The sequence below is a fragment of the Ostrea edulis genome, chromosome 1 (genome assembly GCF_947568905.1).
Source record: "Ostrea edulis chromosome 1, xbOstEdul1.1, whole genome shotgun sequence".
Lineage (NCBI taxonomy): Eukaryota > Metazoa > Mollusca > Bivalvia > Ostreida > Ostreidae > Ostrea > Ostrea edulis.
This window is the reverse complement of record NC_079164.1, coordinates 92,750,180-92,766,890: the sequence shown is the minus strand read 5'-3', so window position 1 is coordinate 92,766,890 and position 16,711 is coordinate 92,750,180. Positions and strand designations below refer to the sequence as shown.

The 16,711-nt window shown below is 34.3% G+C and overlaps 2 protein-coding genes across 4 annotated transcripts in view; one reads left to right on the top strand and one right to left on the bottom strand.

Annotated features, from left to right (window-relative positions):
- The window catches only part of LOC125673805 (nucleolar complex protein 2 homolog), an 89,581-nt gene that overhangs the window by 62,907 nt on the left and 9,963 nt on the right, over window positions 1–16,711 (top strand). The window lies entirely within an intron of this gene.
- The window catches only part of LOC125673815 (uncharacterized), a 29,261-nt gene that overhangs the window by 7,927 nt on the left and 4,623 nt on the right, over window positions 1–16,711 (bottom strand). The window contains exons 2-3 of one of the 2 annotated variants that reach the window (XR_007369779.2): window positions 16,491–16,666; window positions 8,784–9,108 (exon numbers count right to left, since the gene is read on the bottom strand). The gene's annotated coding sequence lies outside the window, so the exon portion shown is untranslated. Of the gene's footprint in view, window positions 1–8,783; window positions 9,109–16,490; window positions 16,667–16,711 lie in introns of those variants that run through there. The other variant, XM_056166290.1, reaches the window with a different exon arrangement.

Sequence of the window (16,711 nt, the reverse complement as noted above, 5' to 3'; positions counted from 1 at the left end):
ATGAACAGACACAGGTTTCACAAATTATCTGGTTGAATTTCTTCCAATAAGCTTTCATTGACACAGAGTATCTTTATTAGTTTACTTTTGTGATCAAATTAGTGTGGCATTGCATGGTGTAGTATTTTTCAAAATTTTCACACATCCAATTTGTTCTTCAGAACCACAGCGTCAATCGAAACCAAACTTAGGTTCAAGGCTCAACTTTTCAACTTTCTTGTTCAATTCCAGAGTCATCTGGAAACCTGAGAAGGGGATTCCCAGGATCGTCAATTGGGAAATAGTGAAAATTGGGTGTGGTGATCAGAAAAGCCAACTTATGCACGAGAGCATTTTGAATTTCACTATAAACTGTGTAATACCCACAAAGCCAAGGTGGGGGCCAGAGCCCTATAGGGGTTTTAAGTTTTTACATAGAAATATATGGGGAAAATCTTCTTTAAAAAGTAAATTTCATCAACAAGCATTTTCATGTGACTAGGTTTGGGTTAAGTGTTCACACAAAATCAAATTTAGCTAAACCCTTGTTTGGAAGTAATTTATATTGTTCAGATAGTGAGCATAAAATTAATAAATCATGTCTCTCCTTTCTTCCTAGGGACTTCAATGTACTTTCTGTCATAAAATCTTGTGAATGCTTCTCCTTTGTGGCTTAATTATCCAAAAAACTTTATACAACGATTTGCCTTTTGTAGATATACATATTGTTGGGATGTGAGGATCCAACTATTTTCCATAAAGTTATAGTGGATCATGATCGAGTCAGTAAAAAAGTGGAGGATGTAAAATATCTCCTGTATGGCTTATTGGATAGACTTGAAAGAGCTTTTTGTACAATACTTTATTATCATCTTATGATGTTCACAATGTTCTGACCCTGGGATCTAATAATTTCCTACAATTTACAGTGGATCAAAGAGGAGTGTTTTATAGCTTTTTTTTTTCATGTACAAGGGTATGTTCACTTTCCTACTGGTACTTCAGCATAACAGTCATTATTTTTGTATCATATACAACAATGACATTGGTGACACCAAGTTGAATATTTTCTCCATCTTTTCCTCAATACACAAAGTGTAGTTCATGATCCTGTTCATGCTTTCTCCTCCATACCATGCAGTTCATCTAGGGAAGGGGTGTGTCCTGTTCATGCTTTCTCCTCCATACCATGCAGTTCATCTAGGGAAGGGGTGTGTCCTGTTCATGCTTTCTCCTCCATACCATGCAGTTCATCTAGGGAAGGGGTGTGTTAATGTGTATGTGTGTGTAATTTGGAGCACTATGAATTTGGTGGGCTGAGGAGACATTTGTTGTAAACAATAACAAATTATATTTGGTTTTTCATTTTGCCATGTATTTCACTTAGGACTTGGAATCAATCTAAATGAAAAGTGAAAACATTTAACAGTGCTTTGATTTTGCAAGATTTTATTTTAATGCGGACACAGTAATGTTTTATTCATGAGACATAACATTGCTTTAAGTCTTTTACATGTATATGTAAAAGTTAATTAGTGAGAAGAACTAAATTTTCACAAATATCTAATCTCATGGAAATTACTCAAAAATAATGTTCTCGCAAATAAAATGTGATATAGTGTACATCAGAGCATATATTCACTGTAAAAATTTCCCCTACTATCAAGAACCATGTTGATATATCTTTATAGTGTAGATTCTACTAGGACAAGATGTGCAACAAATGTTTGGCATACAACAGGATACACAAAACAAATAGCAATATATGTACTCAAGGACAGATTTAGACAGCTCTGACAGAAATAGAATGTTGGTGCTCAAGGACATTGCAATGCTATAATCCTATGTTGATATAGATAATGTGTGTGGGTACTCTGGTTTATGATTACATGTAATCATCATTGAAATGGCTTTTTATGCTCCTGGAGATTCAGGGGCATATACTTTTTAGTTTTGTCTGTTTGTCTTCAAAACTTTGGTCATATTTACTTTTCAGCTGATGATGAGGACTTTCATGCTTCCATCAGACCATGTATATTTTTCATGTGACAAAACCTTTTCTTTTTGGTACCAATTTTTTTTATCTTGTGACCTTGACTTTTTGGTTTGACCTACTTTGGAAAAACTTTAATCTTGGCCACAAAAACAAGTATATCTTTTTTGGGTAGCAAAATCTTTGACCTTGTGATCTTAAAGCTTGGGATTTGATCTACTTTTAAAAACTTTAACCTTGGTCATAACTTTTGATTGGTTAGTGATGGGAAGCATTCATACTTAACATGTGTATTCCTTGTGGCAAGACCTGTCTTTGGTACCAACATTTTTGACTGCTTGACCTTGGAAATTTGACATACTTTTAAAATACTTTTAATCTAAGCCATAACTTTGGAACGGTTAGTGATAGGACTTTCATATTTCACATGTGTATTGTGAGTCATCCCTGTGGGGATCTGGGTTAGAATAGATCCTCAGTACATCTTGCTTGTCGTATGAGGCAACTAAATGGGGGTCCTTCGGATGAGACCATAAAAACTGAGGTCCCTTGTTACAGCAGGTGTGGCACGATAAAGATCCCTGCCTGCTCAATGGTCATAAGCACCAAGCATAGGCCTAAATTTTGCAGCCCTTCATCGACAATGGTGATGTCTCCATATGAGTGAAGGATTTTGAAGAGGAACATAAAACAATATACAATCAATCAATCCTCGTGAGTCACGACCTTTCAAATAGTACCAGAATGACTTTGCTGTTGTATGGGGGCATCAATGTTTCACAAACACATCTTGTTTCTGATTGCCCCATACCTGGTATTATCACGAAAGGTCTAGAAGAATAGCTTTTAATTCACCTGAGCTTCTTTTCGGCATCTATCTTGTGTAAACTTTTCACATTTTTAACTGCAATATTAATTTCAATCAAACTTATCATAGAGCATTCTCTAAAAGGGTACAATGTTTCAAATTAACATGCAGGGATGCTCATATGTTGTAGATTCAAGGTTTTTTGCACCATGACCCTTGAGTTTAGAGCTGGGAAACAAGAATTAATTGGAGTTTCAAGTAGAAATGTGTCTGAAAATGCTTTGAAACTTTACCTCAAATCCACAAAAGTACAATTTTATGTTAAATTAATGTGCAAGCATTCGCATGTAGTGTAGATTGTATTCACACCGTGATCCTTGGACCAGGGTGGGGCCATGATTGGGATTTAATGTTTTATGTGGGAAAAAGTAGGTACTCAGGTGACCAATGGGGCCCTACTCGACTCAGTTTTGAAGGTTTTTAACCCTTTCAAAGCAGATGTAGATGCTTTGTATAATTTGATGGTGTTCAATGGTCATTTGTCCCATCCTGGTCATTGCCTTGCCAAGTGTCTGTTCTGAAAGGTATCGCTTTCTGCTGACTAAACTTCTGTACAGGAAAAGCATGCAAATGACCGTAAATGAATTATATTTTCTGCTGAGGCATAATATCTGGCTGGTTTAAGAAAATATAGGTAGCAGAGTTTTTCAGGGGTCAAAAATTTTATTGCTGACTAGAGATGACCGACCGCATTGGTGAACTCAGGATTGTAAGCTACAGGACCCCTCATGTGATTTCAATTCAAAATGTCAATGACTTGAGAGTTCTAGCTCAGATTTCATGGAGTTTCACGCAAAGTCAGGTGCACAACTTTGAGGATAATGAACTATATCAAGACTTCCCATTGTTATGATGGACAGACCTGTTCTTTTAGCCATGACCTCTAGATTAAACATATTCTGTGACTTTTTATACTTTGTGAATGGTTAAAATTAGAAGAAGTGTGTTTTCCCAGATTTAATGAATTGTTAATGACTGCCAAAGATTCCAAATACATGTATTAGATATCATGTTCGGTTACTGACCCACAGCAAGCTTTTGTTTACAAATATAAAAAAAACCAGAACTTTAAAAGTGTTTATGAAACACTGTTCTGCCATAACCAGACATGATGGTGAATAATCTCAATTTTATGCATACATTTTTATTCACTAGCCATTGCCTTCCATATTAGCAAGTCAAGGGTTTAGGATACTAGTGGATTGGAACCCTTGACTAGTGAAAATGTTGCCTCCATGCAGAGAGTTGGCTTCAGCTTAATGCATTTCAGTTCCCGTTAAGTTACATGGATGTAGGCCATACATTTAAGGAATCATTGTTAGTGTGTTGGGGTATGTGTGGTGATTATAAACTAACAGTGAAAAACGTGAACATTTGCATAGCAAGCAGTTATGCATAAATTATGATGTTCTCCACTGTAGTTAATCACCCCATTTACCCAATTTGCCATTATATGCAAATTGTCACATTTTCCACTGTAGTTAATCCGAATCTCATATATACACAAGAAACTAAAAGACTGTGTCATTATGCAAGTTATCATGTTTTCAAGTTAATTAGCTCAGTGGTAGAGCATTCGCTTCGTAACTGTGAGGTCGTGAGTTCGAGCCCTGCTCGTGTCATGGCTGTGTCCAACCTAAGACGTTAAAATAGGTAGTGATTGCTCCACCGCTAAACGCTCGGCATTGACAAGCTGTTACGACCCTGAGCGCTAAGCACAAGTCTAAACAAATGGTACTTCACCTACAGCTGGTGACATCTTAATATGAGTGGAAAATTCTCAATGGGACGTAAAACAATCAATCCATTGTAATTAATCACCTCATATACCCAGCAAACTAATCATACTGCCCAATAGAAATTGAAATACACATGGCATTCCATATCATTAATTTCCTTCCATTTCTAGGGGAGCATCAGGGCATTTTAAAGTCTAAATAATAATGATGATAAGTAAATAGATGAAAAAATAAATTGATGATAATGGCTATATATTTACGATTCCTTCTGTTTTCGAATCGAACAAAGAAACTGCACAGCCTTTGCTGAATAACATGAAAGTGACACTATCCATGAATTTCAAACAAATTACAAATGTTATTAGAGCATTGATTGGTTAATTAAGTTGTTATGATTTGAATGAACTAATTAATAAAGATGATTCAGGTAGAGATAAGGGGTCCTGCCAGAGAAGGTGCAATCAAATGCCCCTATAGGGGGTGCCATTAAATCGGGCCAGGGTGTACTAGAGGTGTTACTAAAAATAGTTGCCAAAAGTAAGTAGCATTCAATTGGTTGATAGAAATAGATGCAGATCTGTAGCTCTCTTGGACAGACATGCAGACCAGAGATTTTCCCAGAGAGCTACAGATCTGCAACAATATGGATATATTGACCAAATAGGGGAGAGAAAGGTAAATTGATAATCATTCAAATGTATTTGATAGTAAAATTTCCATAGTCCCCATCCACTGAAGTCCTTTATTTGCATGCAAGTTAGAAATTTACAACCAGTTGTGTATGTGGAGAAATTAACATGTTAATTAAATCTTCAAATGGTTATAATCACAGAGAATACAGAGGTAAATATCACTTGACCATGGGTGATACTGCTGTCAGAAACAGAGGTAAATATCACTTGACCAGAGGTGATACTGCTGTCAGAAACAGAGGTAAATATCACTTGACCAGAGGTGATACTGCTATCAGAAACAGAGGTAAATATCACTTGACCATGGGTGATACTGCTGTCAGAAACAGGGGTAAATATCACTTGACCAGAGGTGATACTGCTGTCAGAAACAGAGGTAAATATCACTTGACCAGAGGTGATACTGCTGTCAGAAACAGAGGTAAATATCACTTGACCAGAGGTGATACTGCTGTCAGAAACAGAGGTAAATATCACTTGACCAGAGGTGATACTGCTGTCAGAAACAGAGGTAAATATCACTTGACCAGAGGTGATACTGCTGTCAGAAACAGAGGTAAATATCACTTGACCAGAGGTGATACTGCTGTCAGAAGGATTTTTTTCAAATGGTGTATTGATTGTTATTCATATCTCTTCTCATTGTGATCAGAACTGTACTACAGGAGAGGGTAAACTACTCATTGAAGTTTTTTGTTGGTGAGGTCACAGTGTCCAAACTCAAGGTCCCTGTTAAGAAGATATTGGGATGCTAGTTAAGGCTTGATATTACAAGCTTAACAATATCGCATTGTTAGGTGGAGATATATGATTATGTCATTATAGCCAGAGTGTACACTGTAATTTTTCTAAGCTTTGAATGAATAAGCTTATTTTATTTTTTTATTATTATTTTTTTTTTCATTTTTTTGCCAATGCCTTATTGTTCTTTGCAGATATCACCTTTTGTAGTATTTGCACTGAATTGTGAGCAAACCTGATCAGATAAATGTTTTACACAGCTAAAACAATAAAGTATTCATTACATGTATATGACAATGTGTTTTCTGCTGTGTGGTCTATTTCTCACTGTTGTTGTCATGGGACTGACGTCATTTTGCATCATAAGTACATGTACATATGCCAGCGTTTTCCTTGAGGCAAACTAATACATGTGTGTGAAGTAATTGTATTATATACTTTGTGGTTTGATAATGGTATTGTATAATTAATTGCCATTGTATTCCAGTTAAATTTATTTCTCTCCCTACACTGAAATTTTTGGGGAAAGAACATTTATGGTTGGGATTGCAGTATAACTTGCATGCCTTGTACAGCAAATTGAAACCTAACTATGAGGATATTATGTGCCATTTGGGAGTCATTACACCCAGGTCAAGGACACTGTTGTTAACAAATCGTCTGAATGTTGGGAAACAAATAGTCTGAATGTTGGGAAACAAATCGTCTGAATGTTGGGAAACATAGTAATTTCCTAAAAAATTCAATAAATAAAAGATGAAAATTTTCTTCAGCTTAGATGATAAAAATGGCTGCATTTCAATTACAGCATTCTTGAAAATCTACCACTTTTCTTTTCAGGTATTTTATACATTTCATATCTGCATGGCATAATTAGATAGTACTTTTGCAGCAATAAAAGTGATGTGGGAACTTTTTATATTAAAATTATTTTAAAATAAATATCCAAATAATAAGCTTTGTTTGGCCTTTGAACATTTCTCCCCATGGTAAAGGTATAGCATAAAGCTCAAAGGAATTGACAGATAAAATAATGTACCAAGAAATGCATAAAGTCTGTTTACAGAATCGAAGAAGATAGGTTGAATTTCATGCACATTATATAAAAAGTATGGACACACATGTCAAGGTTTTGAAACTAATAAATTATTTCCCCCTAAGCTGTCCTCTCACCAGTATTGTTTAAAACTCTAAAGTACATAAAATGACATTGTTAAAGACCTTGAAAATCTTCAGACACTATGTCGACCTTTAACATGCAAATACTCATTCCAAGCTTCATGAAAAAGTATTGCCATAATTTTTTGTTGTAATTTCATTAAAATTGAGAGATCTCATCTGAAATGATCTCAAGCTCAAATATAGATAGATCCAATCCCTCTTACAAGCACTTCTGGGAGCCCATGTACATCTTATGTCATAATATATGTGTTAAGTGCATGTACATGGTACATTGTAGTTCATATGAATTGTGGTTGTGTAAAATGAAAATGTTCAAAACATACATTTATGAATGCATATAATCACTAAATGTGTATCCCGGCCATCCCCCAATGACAAACTCGTACATGACAGTGAATTTTTTTATTTATTTTTTTTAAAATGGAGGATATTTCTGTCAAATTTACTGTGAAACCCAGCAGAAAATCTTGATTGCATAATTGTAAGTAGATATTAAAAAAAAAAGTCATGGGATCCTGAATACATTATGTCATAATTACCCTCTTTCATGAAATTAGGGTTTTAGCATGTACATGTACTACAATCTTTTTGCATGACAAACACGTGCATAATGAATGAAAAACATAGCAACAATGAGATAATATATCGTGTGGAATGAAATTCGTACAAAAAGAAGTATAGCTATAATTGATATTTATGAAACTCTTTTTATGTTGACAATGTCCAGAATTAGAAACTGCACTGAGACAGACTGTTTTTAATGTGCTAGTTTACAGACAGGACTCTTTAATTACTTTGGTTGGCCTCTACAGGAAATGCACCTTAATTACATGGTGTATAGTGGTGGTGACAAGCTTTGCGCATTTGTAATATAAACCTGGTTTTAACTTAAGGAATTCAGGGAATTTGACAATTCATTGTCTTTTTAGATAGTAATCTTCAGAGATGGGTTTATCATGTGAATTCTATACTTTATATTGTGCTTGAATCTCTCTCTCTTTAAGGAAAGTGTTTTAAGTGGTGTTTAGGAGAGAATACACACGTTAGAGGCTAAAACAATGTACTGCGTATATTGTGTGTATTTATAGGGACACCTATAAAGGGTTATCAAATGCTCTCTTTCAAATTTGCAACAAAAAAACCCAATCTTTTAGAGAAAATATATTAATAACAACAATTGTCCCCACACTGCTTATTCCCACTATTAATCTAATATAATTGTGTATCTAAACTGAAAAGCCAAACCTTTCCCATTCTGTGGGTCACGTTTGATATGGGGTTTTATAAACTGGTAACGAACAGTACACATCTGTCCTCGAAATGCAGGTCAAATGTTTAAAAATTGTCCTCACTTTACATGTTTTATTAAACGTCCCCTCCTTTATTGCCTGTATTGAACAGAATCGTAGGGTACATATTTCTTAATTTATGTGCAGGGGAACCGTGTTTGGTCCATTGAAAGTTAAAGAAATTCTTACTTTGTGAAGGCAGAACTTATGGGGATAATTGTCTAAACCAAATGTTTGTCTAATTCTTATAGGAAAAAGTAGTTTGACTAAATCAAAATCTTAGAGTTGACGTAAGTTTATTAACAGTCAATAGCTGGTGACAATCTGTTAGAGAAAAACATTGAAGATAACATTTCTTTTAATTATAACAAATACAACACATCGACAATATTATATATCTGATAATAAATTTATCATTAGTGTTAACTAGTATACAGATGATGTTGAATAAGCCAGTACTAACAGATGGTTTAAAAGATTGCTGGAATCCAAAAAAAGGGGACAGTTTATTGATGGTGTAAAATTTTGACTTGAGTGAAGGGTCGGTTGTTGACCAGCTGCTCGCTCATTGACACCACATCTGACAGACAGGTGGAAGATCTCTGTTGGAAATTTTCTTGCCATTCTGTAATTACAGGTTCTTACATGAAAAAATATCAGTTTGATTAATCATTGCCTACAGGAAAATAAGTAACTTTTAGACTCCTGCAGGAAGTCTGCCTATAGAACATTCACTTCTCTTCAACATAACTTAGGTTTGATCCTAGTTATTAACAGAGCTTGTGAAAGGGTATGGTAGATGACCACATGGAAATAAGCTCTCAGGCTTGTGTGGATTATAACCTTTCTTTTTCCCTCCTTCCTCCTATTCCTTTTCTTTCATCTCTCTCTCTCTTTCTAACTCCATACACTATATATAACCACACAGTGTCAATTTACCCAGTCTAATCAAGTATCAGAAATAATTTCTCACCATTTCATTTTGACACATGGTTACAATGGCCAGTAAAATGGACTTAAACTGCAACAGCTTGTCTGTTATAGAAAGTGCATTTGAACCCTAGCTAGGTAGAAAGACACACAAATTTACATGTAAGCGCTATCACCAATGGCTACGCTCATTCATATGGATTTAACCTTCTTAGAAATATATGTACTTTTATCTCTCAATAGTGTTCTGTGATTTTATGTTTATTCTTAATTTATTTTCATTGATTCAACGAATTGAGGCCGATACAATCATGTCTGTTTGGAAAAGTAAAAAAGGGAACATTTTTCTGATGAAGCATGGCAAAAGAAAAAAAAAACCATTACAGTGAACAGGGTTTTTGGAAATCCCCTTTACATTTTGTTTACAAACAGACCAAATGTAAACAATTATTTTAAAACCATCAATTATTAAAGGCCAATCAAATTCTGCTCTGTCTATTCCATGCCAGTTTTACATAAACTAAATGCTCATTAATTTCTGTGTGAAATTTTCTCATTGTTACCAGTAAAATTTCCTGATGTTTAATACTACAAACTCTAATCAAAATTCTATAAAGTTTAAGTTCAAAAGGCAGACCATGAAATAATAATTTTGGGCTAATTTAAAAATGTATTGCATATATCGGAAGCTTAATTTGTACCCAAGTCTTATTAGTAGGGGTGAGGATATTTATATAAGGACAAAGCAGGGGGTTAAATAATGTGCAGGGATATAGTGATAGATTTTGATATTTGGTGGGGAGAAGTGTTTTGGGATGTTTGCTTGAACATACTGTGATACAGAAAATGTCATTCAATATATTTAATTTTTTTTTAAAATAAGGCATACATGTGTGCAAATATGATATATGAATTATTTTATCTTTATAATTCTGGTATTATTATCATGACGAGCAGCGTCTTTAAGTTTAATTAGTACAAAAATTTACAACTCTACATTCTTATTAGGCTTTATGAATATTCATTTTTAACCTTATTCTTTCACTTGACTTACTCGGATTTCCAGAAACTGGCAATTTTAAGGATCTCTAAGTGCTAGTATTTATAAGCACTCAAACATAATAGCACTTGATATTTTGAGATTTGTTTATGCTTACAACAAACTCGCTAAACACTATACACATGTATTTTGAAATCATTGAATCTATATAGAATTGACAATGGATGTAAATAAAGGATGTTTAAACTTCTTTACGTCATATTTTTGTTTAAATGTGAATTAAATTTTCATTTTAGATTCATGGCAAATATATATTATCTATGCAATTAAAATCTTTCAAGAGTGAATAAGGATCTGTGCATTATTTATTTGCATATTTGTTTGTAAACAAACATTGTATGTATACAATCTTTTTAAAAACCAGATCCTGTGACTACCACAAGTATGTTAATGTGTCGTATGTCATGTGCTTGTCCTTTAGGGATGGTGAAATAACACGTATACACATTACAATAACTTAGTTTTAATGATTCAATAATATCTACATTTGCTGTCAATTTCAGCAGAAAAAATGTGGCATTTGAAAATTTTATTCAGAAAATAAGATTTAGAGTAGAGGATTTCATATCTTTATGTTAATGATATGAAGATTAATGTCAAATTTTTTTAATGAATGGGTAAGGCTGACATTTTCAAAATGTAAATATTTCAGGAACACCCATTCATTGCACGATAGACATATCAAAGTAGTCTGTATGAATGAACAGGTAAAACTGCTCTCCAGGTAGAATGATGTTCCAGTAAATGACACAAATAATAGGGCTTTGTAGGGGCCCATCCCTAAGGAGTGTAAGAAAAAGATTAAATCTTGTGTCTTTTGAACAGAGAGCTGTTATGTCTTCTGAAGAGTAGGGAGTTATGTTGGGTAATATTACAGATTCTGTACACGGAGTGAAGATTGACAAATCATTAAAGAGGATATAATATATTGTCATAATGGCTGACTTCCTTTAAAACTTGAATGAAAATATGAATATCAGCAATTCATGTACTATGCTTCCAATGACAGTGTGTCACTTTGCTTCATAGAGCATGCAAATTTCATTCACTGAACTGGACCTATGGTTTCAATGAAAGTGATTTTGGATGACCATGCTATGGTCATTGAGAATAGAAGTAAAACCTGTCTCTTTGAAACCTCCATCAAGCAAAGTGAAGCACTGTCATTGGAATGGTGGTACATGGTTCCTTTTAACGGGGTAGCTCAGTTACTAGGTTTAGACCTTGACTCAGCTGATCTGTAGTTTGTGTGTATGTGCGAGTCTAGCACCTAGGGGTTTCAGATGTAACTTTCTTCTAAATCTGCATTTTTCACTAAATGAGTTCATTTTGAAACTTTTCAATCTTTAATAATTAAGATATCATTGTGCATATCATCCACTTTTGCATCCATATCAGATTCCATTGGTGTTTTATTCCTCTATAAGAAATTAGGCTATTAAAATATGCATGCATTTACAACAAGAGTGTATCTGAATACATTTTATATTAATACATATTATATGATTCCTAATATATGTATTTAAATGACCTACATTTTGTTTTGACGAGCAATGTTCTAGATTTTTATTACATGTTTAATACTTGTAAACGTGACATTGGTGAAAGACGCAGACCGGGAGCAGGTCTCTGTCATCCAAATACCACACGAAGTTCACGGGGTGTGCTGGATTTATATCACGGCTTTGTATATGATATTAGAAGCATCAATTAACCAACATATTAAATGCACGTTTATTTTAAGAAAAATTATTTAATTTTATGTAGTTGACTGGCAACAAGACTACATCGGGTAATCCAAAGCATGCTGAAGAAAATTACATAAACACTCTGTTTGAAATGGTGAAGGAAATGATTGCAACAATATGTCATAATTTCTTGAACTGATATAAAATTTCCACAGACGTTCAGGGGGAAATGGAAGATGATAGACAGCATGGTTTTCTTCAGTATGTTATATCAAATCTGATGCAAGAGAAATCCACTTGATCGATCAACTGTGTGGGAAATGCAGTTTCAATGAATTCAGCTTTAAATTATGTGAGACTCAGTGATGGAGGCTGCATGGTCTAAAGTTCTTGTTTGCATATTGAATTTTGATCATTTTCCCAGAACTGGGTCTGCTCAGCCACCACCTGTTATTATGTGTAAATGTTATCATTGAAAAAGCTGTAAATACTATAATATTATTATAATCAATGAGGGACGAATTCCAAGAATTCGTAAAAATTGCCATGTCCGCCATGCTCTATAATGTTATTATATAAAGGTTAAATGGTTATGACTCATGCATGTTCAATTTTCATAGACATTTCTTTCTTCAATATAATACTTTGCACTCAGTTGATGTCCAGGAGTCAAGGAAATAATGCATTTTCACTATATGAGCCATATTTAGACTAAGAGCCCACCAAAGTACCAAATTCCTGACCCAGGGACCAGGAATTTCACTATGGTGGTAGGTAGAGGACTAAATCCTTCCTCATCAGGACTATACACAATTAGTTTGTCTGCTAGATTTCCTTGAGTATAGAGAAGATTTTATAAAGATTCCCTTATTTTGTAGATTTTGCCACTGCATCTCGGGGGATAGGGGACAAATTTTACAATTCTTGTTCCCCTTACCTCAATCATGTAATGCACATTCATTTTGGCCTTGTATTTGAAGAGAAGTCGAAAATGTTGAAATGTTAATGGATGATTACGGTGATAGAGAAAAACAGACACCAACCTAAAATTTAAGAAACTTTGAACATATGGATGGAGGGTATAAAAATAAATTTAAACATTACATTTAGCTGTGTAATGACTTTGTTATATCCCCATATTAATACAAAACAACTTGATGACATTTACTCCAAGGAAGGTCAAATTCCTAGCTCCAGTGGGTTAAGGATTTTTGTGCTAGGACAGGCTTCATTTGCACATAGTAACAACACATTCTTTCTCTTAATTAATTGGATATATGTAACATTTCTCAATGATTTATAATTTTTCGCTACATTTTGCGTACAATTCACTGGCATTCTATCTTGTTTCTACAAAAAAATCTTTGGGTATATTTACTATATTACCAGGTCTGTTTTAGAGTTAGCATATTTTAATAGTTTCTGGTTGTTGCAAATAAAAAATTTAATTAAGTTTTTATGTATTACAGTAAGTTGTATAAATGAACAAATACTGTAGCAAAGAAGGTGAGAAAAATCTTTGGAAAACCGGGTATCGAACCCAGGACTGGTGCATTGCTATAGTTAGGTTATCTAACCACCGAGCTACCCAGGCGGATATACGAAATATGGTAATGTAATACTACAATATAAAATTTAAACCCATTTTGGAAATCATACAAGAACTCTTCATATCGAGGAGATGAAAAAGAAATTTTAGGATAGTGTCAGAAACATTACGTATGTCCTGAAAATCTTCATGACTCTTGCATGTTATAAACAATAAGATTTGGTACATAGTAATAATGAGGAGAAAAGCATCTACCATTCATGTTTCCAGAGAAAGTAGGGGGAGGGGCTCTAGGGCTCAGATATAGTGAATATGCAAGTCTTTCTGAAGTACTGGACCCTGGGTAGAGTAAAAAATTCTCAAGAGGGACATTAAACAATATAAAATCAATCATATAAACTTTACAAATGGACGGGGCACAAGTGCTCAAAATTTAGAAGTACTCCATGCAGTTGTAATAATTGCATGTTACGGTACCCTTTTTGTTCAGGATGTGAGCTGAAATGAATGAATTATTCAGAGGAATATAGGGGAGGGGCATCATACTAAGCTTGAGGTAAACAAAACTCAGTACATTGATTATACCTTATGTGAATAAGCAATCAATAATGGTGGTTGGAATGAAAATGAAAAAAAAGACCAAAAAAACTATGTTAATTTCTTTCCTTCATCATCATAAATACAATTTCTGATTGTATTTCAAAGTTATACAAAAATTTTAATTTTCATTCATTTGAGAATATGTCTTGTCTAATTGGGTTTAGAATGGAATGTTAATATTACCTACAGCCCATAGATTTCTGACAGAAATTGTCAGTTTTGACAAATGGATTTACCCTGCATTGTCTCCCCTTTAGGCATGCCAGTGCTGGCCTTCAAATGGCCTGCTGACCCAGTGACTTTGTTTATCCACGTGTAAGAATATACACTGGTATCAATAAAAGACTTACAAAATCATGCTATATTTGGAAAGAACCCTATACTGTTCACCTTTTTGTTCCTAAATATAGAACAATTCAGCTCCTAAAGATAAATTGACCATAAACAAAGATAAGCCAGGCAGAACATTCACATGTAATCAGTTGTGAAGGAAAAAGGAGAGGCCAGTAGTTTTATTCTGAAAGACGACCTGAACTGATTTGGCTGTTCCAGTTGTAGCCATAAAGCCATCAATTGGGGATCATAAAGTGACTAAGATTGTGGTATAGTAGGGCTTTTGTGGCATGTGAATGGGTGCCTCCAGTGCACTAGGAGCAAACCCTGCCTGGGATCTTTATTCCACAATGTGCCTTTCACCCCCTTTTTAAAAAAGATATTGCCCAGAGTAATTTTTCTACTCTTCAAGCAATGCTTGCGAAATTAATTAAAGAGTTCTCTCCTAACTTTATTGCTACAGAATAAGACCTGCTGAAGACTTGTAACAGAAGTCAGTGTTTCAGTGTCAGATCAGAGTAAATAATGGGGTTAATCCTAATTAGCCAGACAGACCACCCACTGGTGTGTTTCTGAAGAATCACAAGTCACAGACAGATTGAACTAAAGTGAATGGGAGGGACAGGTTTCAGGTCAAGGAAAGATGCATTCAGATCCAAATAAACCAAGTCTTCTCTGGAAAATTTTTCTTTCAAACATTTTTGTTTCATTTTGAGCCTTTTTGATGAGAATTTTGAATGTATAAAGTTTTTATTTGTTACTAGAATGAACATTTAATGGTAAGTGTGTTAATAAGATTGCTGTAATACTGGAATTGTGTGAGTGAGGAAAATATTCCTATACATGCCCAACCCACATGTCTGTGTAGGAGCAATTTTGTTGTGTCTGGATGCCGCCCTGCATACTTTTGACATAATGGATGCACCATGTTCCTTGATTGTGTCATCCAAAAATAGGTTTTCAAATGTTCATTTTTGGAGTATTTTGAATTCTATGACAGAATTGAGGATTCAACATCTAGATATTTTTTAATAGGACTGACATAAACAAAGTTTGTTTAATCATTTCAAATTTTGTTCCTGAGCCAAATTAAAATTTCTGGATATATAGGCTTTAAAGGATGCTTCGTTAAGCAGTATTATACTAGCTCCATTCTACATTATGACATCAATTATAACACTAGTATGGTAGTGTTATGTTTGATTTTCTTAGCTTACATGCACTGCCCTTTCTTGCATATCTTAAACATACATGTACAAATAAAAATCAAATAAACTCACAAAAATCATATCTACATGTACCAACATTAAATGAAATTAGCATTGTTTGCTCACCAGAGCCAGCCAACTTTATGTAGCCTAGACGTATATGGTTTATTGCACATAAAATCATGTCATTTTAGAGGCCACAGGACTTGAAATTTCACACATGCAGGTATAATACACATAAATTCATTGGATATAATGGAAAATGTGTATTGATATGCAAGAAACCAAGCTACGGTAGGTCTTCAGTATAGGCAATATACAGAAATTTAAGTTATTTATTCAAAGTAGTATTTGGTTGATTTTTTTTTCTTTTCTATTTTTATTATTCATATTGGGGGGGGGGGGGGGGGGGGGGTATAATCAAATCATGATCAATGACTGTTTTGAGTCAAAGTAAAAGATTTGATTGAGATAACTAAATCGGTTGAGGATTGTGGTCTTAATGCATGGGCATCTTGTAAAGTAATTGAAATTTGATCCATTTCCAGAAACTGGATTATTCTTTCAGTGTCGCATAATTTATCTTAAATAAAAACCTTAAAACTGTTCAGAGACAGTCAATCAGTGCAATAACATTACCTGACAAATGAAGGAATGCCCACGTAAAAAAAAAAAGATTGAAGAAGAAACAGTGGTGTAAAACCGAGACGTCCTTCAGCGTCTGTGTGATTGCTGTTGTGGCCCTAAAATCTGTGTTTTGGTGTCAGTAGATGAAAACTTGAAAATATTGATCGTGTAATCACTTGATGGCAAATCTGGAAGAAAAAATTGGTCTAACCTTGACAGACATTATGAAACTT